This window comes from Trichosurus vulpecula, chromosome 9 (genome assembly GCF_011100635.1).
Source record: "Trichosurus vulpecula isolate mTriVul1 chromosome 9, mTriVul1.pri, whole genome shotgun sequence".
NCBI lineage: Eukaryota > Metazoa > Chordata > Mammalia > Diprotodontia > Phalangeridae > Trichosurus > Trichosurus vulpecula.
This window is the reverse complement of record NC_050581.1, coordinates 708,408-721,633: the sequence shown is the minus strand read 5'-3', so window position 1 is coordinate 721,633 and position 13,226 is coordinate 708,408.

Sequence of the window (13,226 nt, the reverse complement as noted above, 5' to 3'; positions counted from 1 at the left end):
CAGTGCCAAGTCACCTGCATTCAACTGTCTCCAAGCTCTCTATGCAGTTCATAGTCCCCAGATTTCTTCTTTTTTCTCCTTATCCTGACTCCCAACTGGCAAACAATGCTACTCTGTTGCCCGGTCTTGAATCTTACTTCAAGGAAATGAAACAAATAGAGCCAAGTCATGACTACTTCCCCAAGAAAATTGTTTTTGGCCCTTCTGATAGATTTCTATCAGGCTCCTGGGGTGGGGCAGGGTAGTGAGGCGGGTTAAGGGAGAATGTCTTGGGAAATTCTTATACAATGAACTTCTTTTTCTCCATTCCCATTCTTCCATCAAAGTGATACAAGGAACGTCACGCAAATTTACTGATGGGACAAATTTATCCTTGTGAAAATATCATTGGGCAGGAATTGTGTTATTTCACAAGCCTATTTGGTTTGTGTATGTGTGTTGGGGGAGGGCTTTGGGGGGAAAAGAGTCCCTACAGCCCTCTTCTTGCCCAATCATTCTTCCTGTTGTTTCTTTTCCCAGCTATTAAGAAAAGTCCGTTGTTCTTTATTGACTTTTCTATGTCTTTGAACCCTAAAGCTATTCTGATCTGCCGTACTGCATTCCTTGAACTGACTTCTGGCATCGCAGTGCAGCTGAAAGAATGTCGGTTGGGAAGTAAGCAGACCTTGGTTCCAGTCTGCAGCTTGGACACTGACTTAGTTTATGACCTTGGGCAAGTCATTTAACCTCTGAAGGCTTTAGTTTGCCCTCTGTACAAGGAAAGGGTTAATTTTTCAAGACTTTTTCAGATTTGGAATTCTGTGCTGTAAGGTCTTCTCCATCTCTGAATGCTTTGTATTTTAATTTAAGGTCTCTTAGAGTACTGACGTTTTATATTCTGTGTTCCAAAGTCCCCTGACATTCTTCGGTCTACATTCTAAGGGCCTTCCGGCTTTGGATTCAGCACCGATGTTCTGTGTTCCAGTATCAAGTGTCTGATTGCTTTTAGTTATTGTATTTTTCAGCCTCTGATTGTGTAATGCCTATCACCAAAACTGCGAGGTGACGCAGCCAGTTAAATCGAACAACGGGGTGACTCGATGAGCTCAGTTTGACTCTCGTGCAAAAGTACGTAAAGGGACAGGGATCAGGCCTTTGATTTCATTAGCATAGGAAACTGTGGGGTGCGGAAACTCCCTCTACCTGTGCAGGATAGCGCCTTCTCGGCAACGAAGGCTGAGAGAGTTGACTAGAGTGCTGAGAGGTTCAATGACACATGAGTATGTAGATACACACAAATATGTATACATGCGTGTATATATGTGTGTGTATGTATGTATGTGTGTGTGTGTTTGTGTGTAAGAAATTTCCATGCCCTGAGTGAGTGAACCCTTGGGCTCTCTTGGACCTTCACATCCTTCTTTTCCACCATGACTTCCAACCCCTCTGACAGTTGTTTAGTTCCCTCTGGTTTGGGGAGGTGACTGGTTGCATAGAGCTGACCAGATGTTGAATTTGAGCAGCCATTTTGATTAACAGCCACTCCACCTATCATAATCCACATGTGTATCTCACTGTTTATGGGATCCTCTTTCTTTCTTTCACTCTGGCGCTTCTCTTCTCTCTTTCTTACCCTATCTTCTCTTCTTCTCTCTTCCTCTCTGTTTCTCTGTCTTTCCCACTTTGTCTTTCTGCTTTCTTTTACTCTCTTCTCTCTCTCTGTCTCTTTCCCCTCTCCCCCATCTCTCTCTCTCTCTCTCTCTGTCTCGTTGTCTTTCTTACTTTGTTTCTCTCTTTCTCTCTGTGTCTCACTTTGTCTCTCTTTCTTCTCTGTCTGTCTCCTATTTTAGAAATTCATGCTCTTGTGATCCTTTGTATGTTTCCTTTACACTTGTAGGATTGCTTTTCATACACCCTTCCTTCCTTAATCCCCAGCAATCTGGCTTCCACCACCCAAAACTGCTCCTATCAAAATCACTAATGGCAGATTTATACTCAAATTTAATGACCTTTTAGTCCACACCTTGCTTGATCTCTCTGCAACATTTGTGACTTGGTAGAAATAGGATTGGACTTGGAGTCAGCAGAGAGCTGGGTTCCAATCCCCTCCCTGAACCCCCATTGCAGCTTCTAATCTCTACCACCTTGGGCAAGTTATTTAACTTTTTTCTCAGCCTCAGATTCCTCATCTGTAAGAGGAGGACAATACTGCCTCACGGGAATGTTGTGAAGTGTAAAAGGCTTGCAAATCTTAAAGGAGTACAAGCATGTCAGATATTCTTCTTCTTCTCTCCTTCTGGGCACTTTCTCTTTATTTGACTTCTAGGACATTTTTCTTTCCTAGTTTTCATTAGGGAGGTAGCATGGTGTAGTAGAAAGAGCATTGGCTCTGAAGTAAGAAGACCTAGGTTCAAATCCTGCCTCTGATGCTCATTATGTGTGTAACCTTGGGCAAGTCACTTAACCTCCCTGGGCTTTAGTTATCCCACCTATGTGTATATGTGTGTGTGTGTATATATGTATGTATATGTGTGTATATATATATATATGTGTGTGTGTGTATATGTATATATATATATCTGTATATACACACACACACACACACACACACACACACACACACACATATATATATATATATATATATATATATATATATATACACACATATGTATGTATGTATGTACTCGATGCCCTCTGGGGTCCTTTCTAGTGCTAGGCCTATGATTTGTTCACTCCTTACTTCTCCAGCTCCTAACCGTATCCTTGGCATATCCTCTGCCTTCAACTTTTGTCTCTAACCCTAACCTCTCTCAAGAAGTCTAGGCCCATACTTGGATGTATCTGTTAATCATCTCTTCTTGGATGTACTATTTACATTTACCTGATATTTAATACATCCAAAGCAGTTTGGACTTTTCTCTGATAACACTATTTTTCCAGTCTCCTATTTTACATTTTTTTATGATTTGGGGGCATTCTCTATATTAGGGATTCTTAACCTGGGGTCTGGAAACTTGTTTTTAAGAAAATATTTTGACAACTATTTTAATATAATTGGTATTGTTTACAATTCTATGTATTTTATTTAATGCATTTAAAAACTTTATTCTGAGGAGGGCTTCACTAGACTGCCAAAGGGCTCCATGATACAAAAGTTAAGAACTCCTGATGTAGGATCATATTTCTAAATACCTTTGAACCTGGGGCCAGTTCAGGTTGAGGTAGCTGCCAGCCAGAGGGTGCTAGAAGTGAGGAGGGAAATGGACTTTTCATGGGTTGTCAGAATGGCATGTGGCGGTCGAATTTTTTTTTGAATTTTATCATTTTTATTTAATATTTTAGTTTTCAACATTGATTTCCACAAGATTTTGAGTTACAAATTTTCTCCCCATTTCTACCCTCCCCCCCATTCCAAGATGGCATATATTCTGATTGTCTCATTCCCCAGTCAGCCCTCCTTTCTGTCACCCCACTACTCCCCGCCCCCAACCCCTTTCCCCTTACTTTCTTGTAGGGCAGGATAGATTTCTATGCCCTATTCCTTGTATATCTTGTTTCCCAGCTGCATGCGAAACCAACTTTTTTTTGAGCGTCTGCTTTTAAAACTTTGAGTTCCAAATTCTCTCCCCTCTTCCCTTCCCACCCACCCTTCCTAGGAAGGCAAGCAATTCAACATAGATCACACCTGTATCGTTATGTAAAACACTTCCACAGTACTCATGTTGTGAAAAGCTTACTATATTTCCTTCCATCCTATCCTGTCCCCCTTTATTCAATTTTCTCCCTTTACCCTGTCCCTGTTCAAAAGTGTTTGCTTTTGATTACCTCCTCCCCCTATCTGCCCTCCCTTCTATCATCCCCCCTTTTTTATCCCTTCCCCCTTACTTTCCTGTGGAGTAAGATACCCAGTTGAGTGTGTATGTTATTCCCTCCTCAGGTTGAATCCGATGACAGCAAGATTCACTCATTCCCCCTCATCTACCCCCTCTTCCCTTCCAACAGAACTGCTTTTTCTTGCCACTTTCATGTGAAATAATTTACTCCATTCTATCTCTCCCTCTCTCCCTCTCTCAATATATTCCTCTCTCACCCCTTAAATTTATTTTTTTAGATAACATCCCTTCATATTCAGCTCCCCCGTGCTCTCTGTCTATATATATGTGTGTCCCTTCAACTCCCCTAATACTGAGAAAGGTCTCATGAATTACACACATCATCTTTCCATGTAGGAATGTAAACAAAACAGTTCAACTTTAGTAAGTCCCTTATGAATTCTCTTTCTTGTTTATCTTTTCATGCTTCTCTTGATTCTTATATTTGAAAGTCAAATTTTCTATTCAGCTCTGGTCTTTTCATTGAGAAAGCTTGGAAGTCCTTTATTTTATTGAAAATCCACATTTTGCCTTGGAGCATGATACTCAGTTTTGCTGGGTAGGTGATTCTTGGTTTTAATCCTAGCTCCTTTGACCTCCAGAATATCATATTCCAAGCCCTTTGATCCCTTAATGTAAAAGCTGCTAGATTTTGTATTACTCTGATTGTGTTTCCACAATATTCAAATTGTTTCTTTCTGGCTGCTTGCAGTATCTTCTCATTAACCTGGAAACTCTGGAATTTGGTGACAATATTCCTAGGAGTTTTCTTTTTGGGATCTTTTTCAAGAGGTGATCCATGAATTCTTTCCATTTCTACTTTACTCTCTGGTTCTGGAATATCAGGGCAGTTCTCCTTGATAATTTCTTGAAAGATGATATCTAGGCTCTTTGTTTTATCATGGCTTTCAGGTAGTCCAGTGATTTTTAAATTATCTCTCCTGGATCTATTCTCCAGGTCAGTGGTTTTTCCAATGAGATATTTCACATTGTCTTCCATTTTTTCATTCCTTTGGCTCTGTATTATAACATCTTGATTTCTCATAGAGTGACCAGCTTCCACTTGCTCCAATCTAGTTTTTAAGGTGGTGTTTACTTCAATGGTGTTTTGGACCTCCTTTTCCATTTGGCCAATTTGCGTTTCAAAGCATTCTTCTCCTCATTGGCTTTTTGGAGCTCTTTTGACATTTGTGTTAGTCTATTCTTTAAGGTGTTATTTTCTTCAGTATTTTTGGGGGTCTCCTTTAGCAAGTTGTTGACTTGTTTTTCATGGTTTTCTTGCATTGCTCTCATTTCTTGTCCCAGTTTTTCCTCTACTGTGCTTATTTGCTTTTCCAAATCCTTTTCGAGCTCTTCCATGGCCTGAGACCAATTCATATTTTTCTTGGAGGCTTTTGATATAGGCTCTTTGATTTTGTTGACTTCTTCTGGCTGTGTGTTTTGATCTTCTTTGCCACCAAAAAAGAAATCTAGAGTTTGAGTTTGAGTCTGAGTTTATTTTCGCTGCCTGTTCGTGTTCCCAGCCAACTACTTGACCCTTGAGCTTTTTGTCAGGGTATGACTGCTTGTAGAATAGAGAGTACTTTGTCCCTAACTTTAGGGTCCAAGCACTGCTGTTTTCAGAGCTACTTCTGCTCCACCATCACCCCAGGCTCTCTCACAGCAGCACTCCTCCTCCCCCAAGAACTGCCAACCAGGACCGCAGTCCGGATCCAAGCAGGGCACAGCAAGAGAACCTGCCTCTGTGCCCACAAAGTGCTCCTTGCACTCCTGCTCTGATCTGCTGTTAGATTCCTCCTGCTGTGTGAGCCAGGAACTCAGGAAGCAGTTGACCTTGGAGCTCTGGAAGCAGCCTCAGGAGCTTCCTGCTGCTGCCACTGCCACTGCGGCACCACATTTACCACCCCCAGGGATGAGGATAGACTGCTCTAAACTCGATCCTGCAGTTTCCTGTTAACCTGTTCTTTGGCATTTGTGGGTTGAGGAGTCTGTTAACTGCCACAGCTCAATGATTCATGGCCCTAAGGTCTGTTCTGGCCGGCTGACTCCTGGTCTGGTCTGTCCTGGTGCGGCCCATGCTGGGCCATGCTCCACTCCCAGCACCGTGTGACAGACCCTTCCCAGAGACCATCCAGGCTCTCCTGGGCTGGAGACCTGTTTCTCTCTGCTATTTTGTGGGTTCTGCAGCTCTAGAATTTGTTCAGAGCTATTTTTACAGGTATTTGGAGGGATTTGGGGGAGAGCTTAAGCAAGTCCCTGCTTTCCAGCCGCCATCTTGGCTCCAACCCTGGAAGGAGCTCCAGGTCAAATTTTGTCACCCCTAGAACAGGTTAATTATTCAGTCATATGACAGCCTGATGCTCATCATAAATAGAAGAAAACAGGGAAATGAACCAGGCATGGGCACATCAACTTCTCAGAAAAATGACAACAAGCACGTCCACATATCCTCTGTCTATACCAGCTGTCACAGAATCTTGCTCATAGGAGGAGGCAGCTGGTGGTACAGTGGTGTTTGAACAATCCGGGTAGCAGCTTCTGTGGGGGTATAAGATTCACCCACAGCCAGCACCCAGAAAGCTCCCAACAGCACAGGTTCTTTCGATCTGCTTAAGCGAGGGAAGCAAGGTGAAGGGGTTGACAAGCTTACTTTTAATTCAGCATTCAAATATTATTCAGTTAGTTCAGGGGAAAAAATCAGCACCCTGAACTTCAAAACAAAATGCAAACAAATTACAAACATCAACAGACTTTGTCTGATTCAAGTCCCAACAGATAGTTACCAGAGTTCAACAAAGTTTCAGCATCTGGGTTTACAAGCTGGAGGGCTCCTTAGCTACAGCTGCCCAGAGTTTCCTCATCAACACCATCTCCAGAGCACCGCACCAATGGCTCTGTCCTCCCTTCTTATAGGGCTTCAGATGTCAAACATCATCTGAATCACCAGAGTTCAGGCTCTGGTGATTGGTTCTTGAGTTGGCCCCTCCCCTTAGGACCCTGGGAGGTTCACATCCACATGGATTACATTAACACCTAATGGGGTTTGGGCCTGGGGCTTAGCACCTAGTAAAGCTCACTGAGATAAATTGTGCACTCAAAGAAAACAAAGGCCATTCTGGTTACACTCCACCCCTTGTTCTAGGATACATAATCTAATCAGCCATGTATCCTAGAACATACATTGTGATCTAATTACAAAGGAAACTAAAACATATCATTCATAATAAAGCAAAACAAATCATTCAGTGGCATTCCCAAATATTGGTTCACAATTCAAATGTGACCCACCCCTAGGTCCCAGCAAGATGATTTCTTCAATCAATCATTCCTAAAATAATTGTTAACTATTCAAATGTCCACCCCTAGGTCAAAGCAAGTTAATCTCTTAAGCTCATAAAGTGTCCAAATAAAGTGCTTCTTCAGCATCACGCTGCCATCGCAGGCTTTTCCCCAGTACCCTGAGCCACTGGGCATACTTTAGTTAGTAAAGTCCTAAAGCAAACAGACAAACAAATAGAGTTCTCCTGGGGATGTCTCCTCCCCAAACTGCCATTGCAGGCTTCCACGTGGCACCCAAAGTCCCAATTTCAAACAAAGAGTCCAAACAAAGTTCTTTTAGGGTCTGTTTTCCCCATTAAGTTCCAGTCCCTGGTTCCAAGTCCCGAGGGTCCGCTGGGCAATAAAGCCAATGGGGTGGGGTCCCTGGGGGTCCAAGGCACTTCCCCCACCCCAACAAAAACAAATCCATGCTTCCCTCCTGGATCCCAAGCAGCCCAAGCTGAAGGGACCAAAAAGACAGACTCAGTGCCTTGCTGCAAAGTTTTCATCCTGCCCCAGGGCTGGACTTCAGGCTCCTGGGTTCCAACTCCAGCTGGCCTCACCTGGCTTCTTCTGGAATCCCGATGTAGGTGGTTCCCCATCTTTGTGTTCACCTCACCAAAGTCAGCTGGAAAGCAGTTCACTGCTCTCACCTTTCCAAAGTTCTCATGCAGGCAGTCTCTTGGATCAATATTTTGGCAGCTGCTGTCTGCTTCTTCTTTCTCCTCACCAGCCCCTCCTGCCAAATCTGTAGGAAAGCCATTCTCCAAGTCTCCAAGGCCATTCTCCACTCCTGTTTCAAAACTCCATATATAATATAATCTCAAGACTTTCACCCTTTCAGCACAGTCCTCCATGGCCAGGCTTATCAGCTTAAGCCCTGGGAAGAAGGGATTATCTCCTGCTCCGGGCCCCTGAGAAACCATGCCCAGCACTTCCACCGGCCTGTTTTCCTTCAGGACTTTGTTGCTCCTGAGGCTGCACGGAACCATAGCCACTCCAAGTACAAAGAGAAATCCAAAAACTGGGAAACATTCAACCAACCCAGTACCCCAACACACCATGCTTCCTTGTTAAAGGCAGATCCTGCTGACTACGCCATATGTTTGAACAATCTGGGTAGCAGCTTCTGTGGGGGTATAAGATTCACCCACAGCCAGAACCCAGAAAGCTCCCAACAGCACAGGTTCTTTCAATCTGCTTAAGCAAGGGAAGTAAGGTGAAGGGGTTGACAAGCTTACTTTTAATTCAAATATCATTCAGTTAGTTCAGGGGGAAAAGCCAGCACCCTGAACTTCAAAACAAAATGCAAACAAATTACAAACATCAACAGACTTTGTCTGATTCAAGTCCCAACAGATAGTTACCAGAGTTCAACAAAGTTTCAGCATCTGGGTTTACAAGCTGGAGGGCTCCTTAGCTACAGCTGCCCAGAGTCTCCTCATCAACACCATCTCCAGAGCCCCGCACAAATGGCTCTGTCCTCCCTTCTTATAGGGCTTCAGACATCATCAAACATCATCTGAATCACCAGAGTTCAGGCTCTGGCGATTGGTTCTTGAGTTGGCCCCTCCCCTTAGGACCCTGGGAGGTTCACATTCACATGGATTACATTAACACCTAATGGGGTTTGGGCCTGGGGCTTAGCACCTAGTAAAGCTCACTGAGATAAATTGTGCACTCAAAGAAAATGAAGGCCATTGTGGTTACAGGTGGATAAAGGGCTGGTGCTGGAGTTGAGAAGATCTGAGTTCAAATCAAGCCTCGGATATACATTAGCTTATGTGACTTTAGGCAAGTCACTTAACCTCTGATTCAGTTTCTTCATCTATACAATGGTGATAACAGTAGCCTTTCCTTTCCAGGGTTAGCCCAGCGCCTGGCACATTGTCGTTGTCATTCCGTCACTCAGTGGCGTCTGAGTCCTTGTGACCCCATGCACCGTAGCACACTAGGGCAGCCATCCGCTGCTGTCTCCCAGAGTCTGTCGGGACTCATTCTCATCACTCCCATGACACTGTCTCTCCACCTCGTCCTCTGTTGTCTCTTCCTCCTTCGCCTTTCCCCTTTCTTGATATCAGGGTCTTCTCCAACGAGCGCTGTTTTTTCATTGTGTGGTCAAAGTGTTCAAGCTTCGGCTTCAGTATTTAAGGAGTCTGAATTAATTTCTTTTTTAAAAATTTTTAAGCTTTTATTTAGTATTTTATTTTTCCCCAGTTACATGTAAAAACCATTTTTAACATTCGTTTGTAAAACTTTGAGTTCCAAATTCTGTCCCTTCCTCCGTTCTCCCCACCCCATGAAGAAGGCGAGCAATTCAATATAGGTTATGTGTGCGTGGTCATGCAAAACACATCCGTAATAGTCATGTGGTAAAAGAAAACATAGACGTGAAAAAAAAAACCTTCAAGAAAAATAAAGAAAGTAAAACAAACCTGTCTTCTTCCATCTGTGTTCAGACGCCATCAGTCCTTTCTCTGGGGATGGACAGCATTTTTCATCCTAAGTTCTTCAGCGTTGTCTTGGATCATTGTATTGCTGAGAATAGCTGCATCCTTCGCAGCCGATCACCTTACAATACTGCTGTTCCTTTGCACACAGTACATTTCACTCTGTGTCAGCCCATGCAAGTGTTTCCAGGTTTATCTGAGAGCATCCAGCTCATCATTTCTTATAGTACAGTAGTGTGCTATCATAATCACGTACCGCAACTTGTTCAGCCATTCCCCAATGGATGGGTACCCCTCAACTTCTAATTCTTTGCCCCCAGAAGAGAGCTGCTAGAAATATTTTTGTACATATAGTTCTTTTCCTTTTTGTTTGTTATCCCTTTTGGGATACAGACCTAGTAGTGGTATTGCTAGGTCAAAGGGTATGCATGGTTTTATAGCCCTTTGGGTGTAGTTTCGAATTGCTCTCTACAATGGTGGAATCACTGAATTAATTTCTTTAAGTATTGACTGATTTGATCTCCTTACTCTTCAAGGGACTCTCAAAAGTCTTCTCTAGCACCGCAGTTCAAGTTGATTCTGCGGTGCTCAGCTTTCCTTATATTCCAACTCTCATAGCCCCATAACTTTGACTCTATGAAGCTTTGTTTGCAAGGTGATATCTCTGCTTTGTAGGGTGCTCTCTAGATTTGCCATAGCCTTCCTTTCAAGGAGCAAGCATCTTTTAATTTCATGGCTGCAGTCTCCGTCCGCAGTGGTCTTTGAGCCCAAGAATATAAAATCTAACGCTGTTTCCATTTTTTCTCCCTCTATTTGCCAGGAATGGATGGGGCCAGTTGTCATGATTGTAGTTTCTTTTTTAAGCTTCAAGCCAGCTTTTGTACTCTCTTTTACCCTCATCAAGAGCCTTCTTCATTTTTTATTTTCTGCCACCAGAGTGGTATTGTTTACGTATCTGACATTGTTGGTATTTTTCCTGGCAACCTTGATTCTGATTTTTTACTTGTCTGGCCCGGCATTTTGCATGATGTACTCTGCCTAGAAGTTAAATAAATAAAGTGACAATATATAGCCTTGTACTCCTTTCCCAATCTCAAACCAATCAGCTGTTCCATGTTCTTGACCCACATAAGGTTCCTCAGGAGACAAGTAAGATGATCTGGTACTCCCATCTCTTTGATGACTTATCACATTTTGTTGTGATCCACACAGGCAAAGGCTTTAGTGTAGTCAATGAAGCAGAAGTAGATGTTTTTCTAGAGCTCCCTTGCTTTCTCTTTCATCTAGCAAACATTGGCCATTTGGTCTCTATTTCCTCTGCCTCTTTGAAAACAAGCTTATTTTTCTGCAAGCCTAGCTTGCAGAATCTTAAGCCTAACCTTCCTGATGTGCGTAATGAGTACAGTTGTTTGATAATTTGAACATTCTTTTGTGTTGCTCTTCTTAAGATGGGGATATAGATTGAGCTTTTCCAATCCAGTGGCTACCATTGAGTTTTCCAAATTTGCTGGATATTGAGTCCAGCACTTTAACAGCACCATCTTTTTGGATTTTAAATAGCCCAGCTGGAATTCTGTCACCTCCACTAGCCTGAAGCCCACTTGATTTCATTCTCCAGGATGTATGACTTTAGATCAGCAACCACACCATTGTGGTTATCAGTGATGTTATGATCTTTCTTGTATAGTTCTTCTGTATATTCTTGCCACTTCTTAATCTCTTCTACTTCTAAGTCCATACCATTTTTGTATTCTATCATGCTCCTTCTTGCATGAAATGTTCCCTTGATAGCTTTCATTTTCTTGAAGAGATCTCTTATATTTCCTATTCTACTGTTTTCTTCTATTTCTTTGCATTACTCATTTAAGAAAACTTTTTTTCATCTCTCCTTGCTATTTTTTTTGAATTCTGCATTCAGTTGGGTATATCTCCTTTCCCATTCCTTCTTCCTCAACTCTTTGTAAAGCCTCATCAGACAGCAGTTTTGCTTCCTTGCTTTTCTTTTTCTTTGGGATTTTTGTTGTTGTTGCCTCCTGTACAGTATTGTGAACCTTTGCTCATAGTTCTTCAAGCACTCTATCTACCAGATCTAATCCATTAAATCTATTCATCATCTCCACTTCATATTCATAACGGATGTTATTTAGGTCATACCCCTGGAGCCTGATGGTTTTCCCCACTTTCTTTAAGTCCAAATTTCACAGTAAGAAACTCATGATCTGAGGCACAGTTGGCTCTAGGTCTTGTTGTAACTGACTGTGTAGAGTTTTTCTACTTTTTTGCTGCAAAGTATAATCAATCTGATTTCAGTATTGACCATCCAGTAATGTCCATCTGTAGAATCACCTTTTGGGATGTTGAAAAAGAGTGTTTGCTGTGGCCAGCAAGTTATCTTGATAAAACTCGATCAGCCTTTGCCCGGCTTCATCTTGTACTCCTAGACCAAACTTGCCTGCCATCCCAATTATCTTCTGATTTTCTACTTTCGTGTTCCAAATGAATGTGATATCTTGGATGTTATTTCTAGATGTTATGGGTCTTCATTGAATTTTGGGACACATGGTTGGAGCATCATCGTATTTCTGTGATGTTGAATGGTTTGCCTTGGAATTGAACAGTTATCGTTCTGTCATTTTTGAGATCATACCCCAGTATTGCTTTTCTCACTTTTTTTCTTGACTATGAGGGCTACTCCATTTCTTTTAAGGGATTTTTGCCCACAATAGGAGATGTAACAATAGCCTGAATTAAATTCACCCATTCCTGTCCATTTAAGTTCACTCACACCCAAGATGTTGATATTTAATCTTTGCACCTCTTGTTTGACCACATCTAGCTCACCTTGGTTGGTAGAGCTTACATTCTAGGTTCCTGTGCAATACTAATCTTTATAGCATCAGGCTTTCTTTTTGTCCCCTGAGACATCTGCAGCTGAGCTTCCTTTTGACTTTGGCCCAGCCGCTTCATTCTTTCTGGAGGTACTCATAGTTGTTCTTTGCTCTTCCCCAGTAGCATGTTGGATACCTATTAATGTGAAGGGCTCATCTTCCAGCATCATATCATTTATCAATTTAATACTGTCCATGGGGTTTTCTTGGCAAAGATACTAAAGTGGTTGGCCATTTCCTTCTCCAGCTCGTATTACAGATGAAGAAACTGAGGCAAACAGGGTTAAGTGACTTGTCCAGGGTCACACAGCTATCATCATCATCATTACCTCACATTAGGATAACTACAACCCTTTCCTAGCTGATTTTATCATCTCAATTCAATTAAATTCAGCAACAAATTTTTAAGTTCTTGTGATGTGTTTGACATTGTGCCAGACACCAGGAATTTAAAGCCAAAAATGAAAAAATCTCTGCCCTCAAGAATGCCTAACTAGGATGGAGCAAAATAAACACTGATAAATAAAGACAAAATATGCACAAAGTAATCAGAAAGTCAGAAAGTCATTTTGAAAGGGATGATGGGGTTAGGGAAGGCATCGACAACTGGGGAATCCGAAAAAGTCCTTGAGTTGTGGCTGGAAGAAAACTTGGAATTCTAAGAGGTAGTGATAAGAAGAGAGAGAATTCCAGCATGAGGCAAAGGTCCAGAGGTG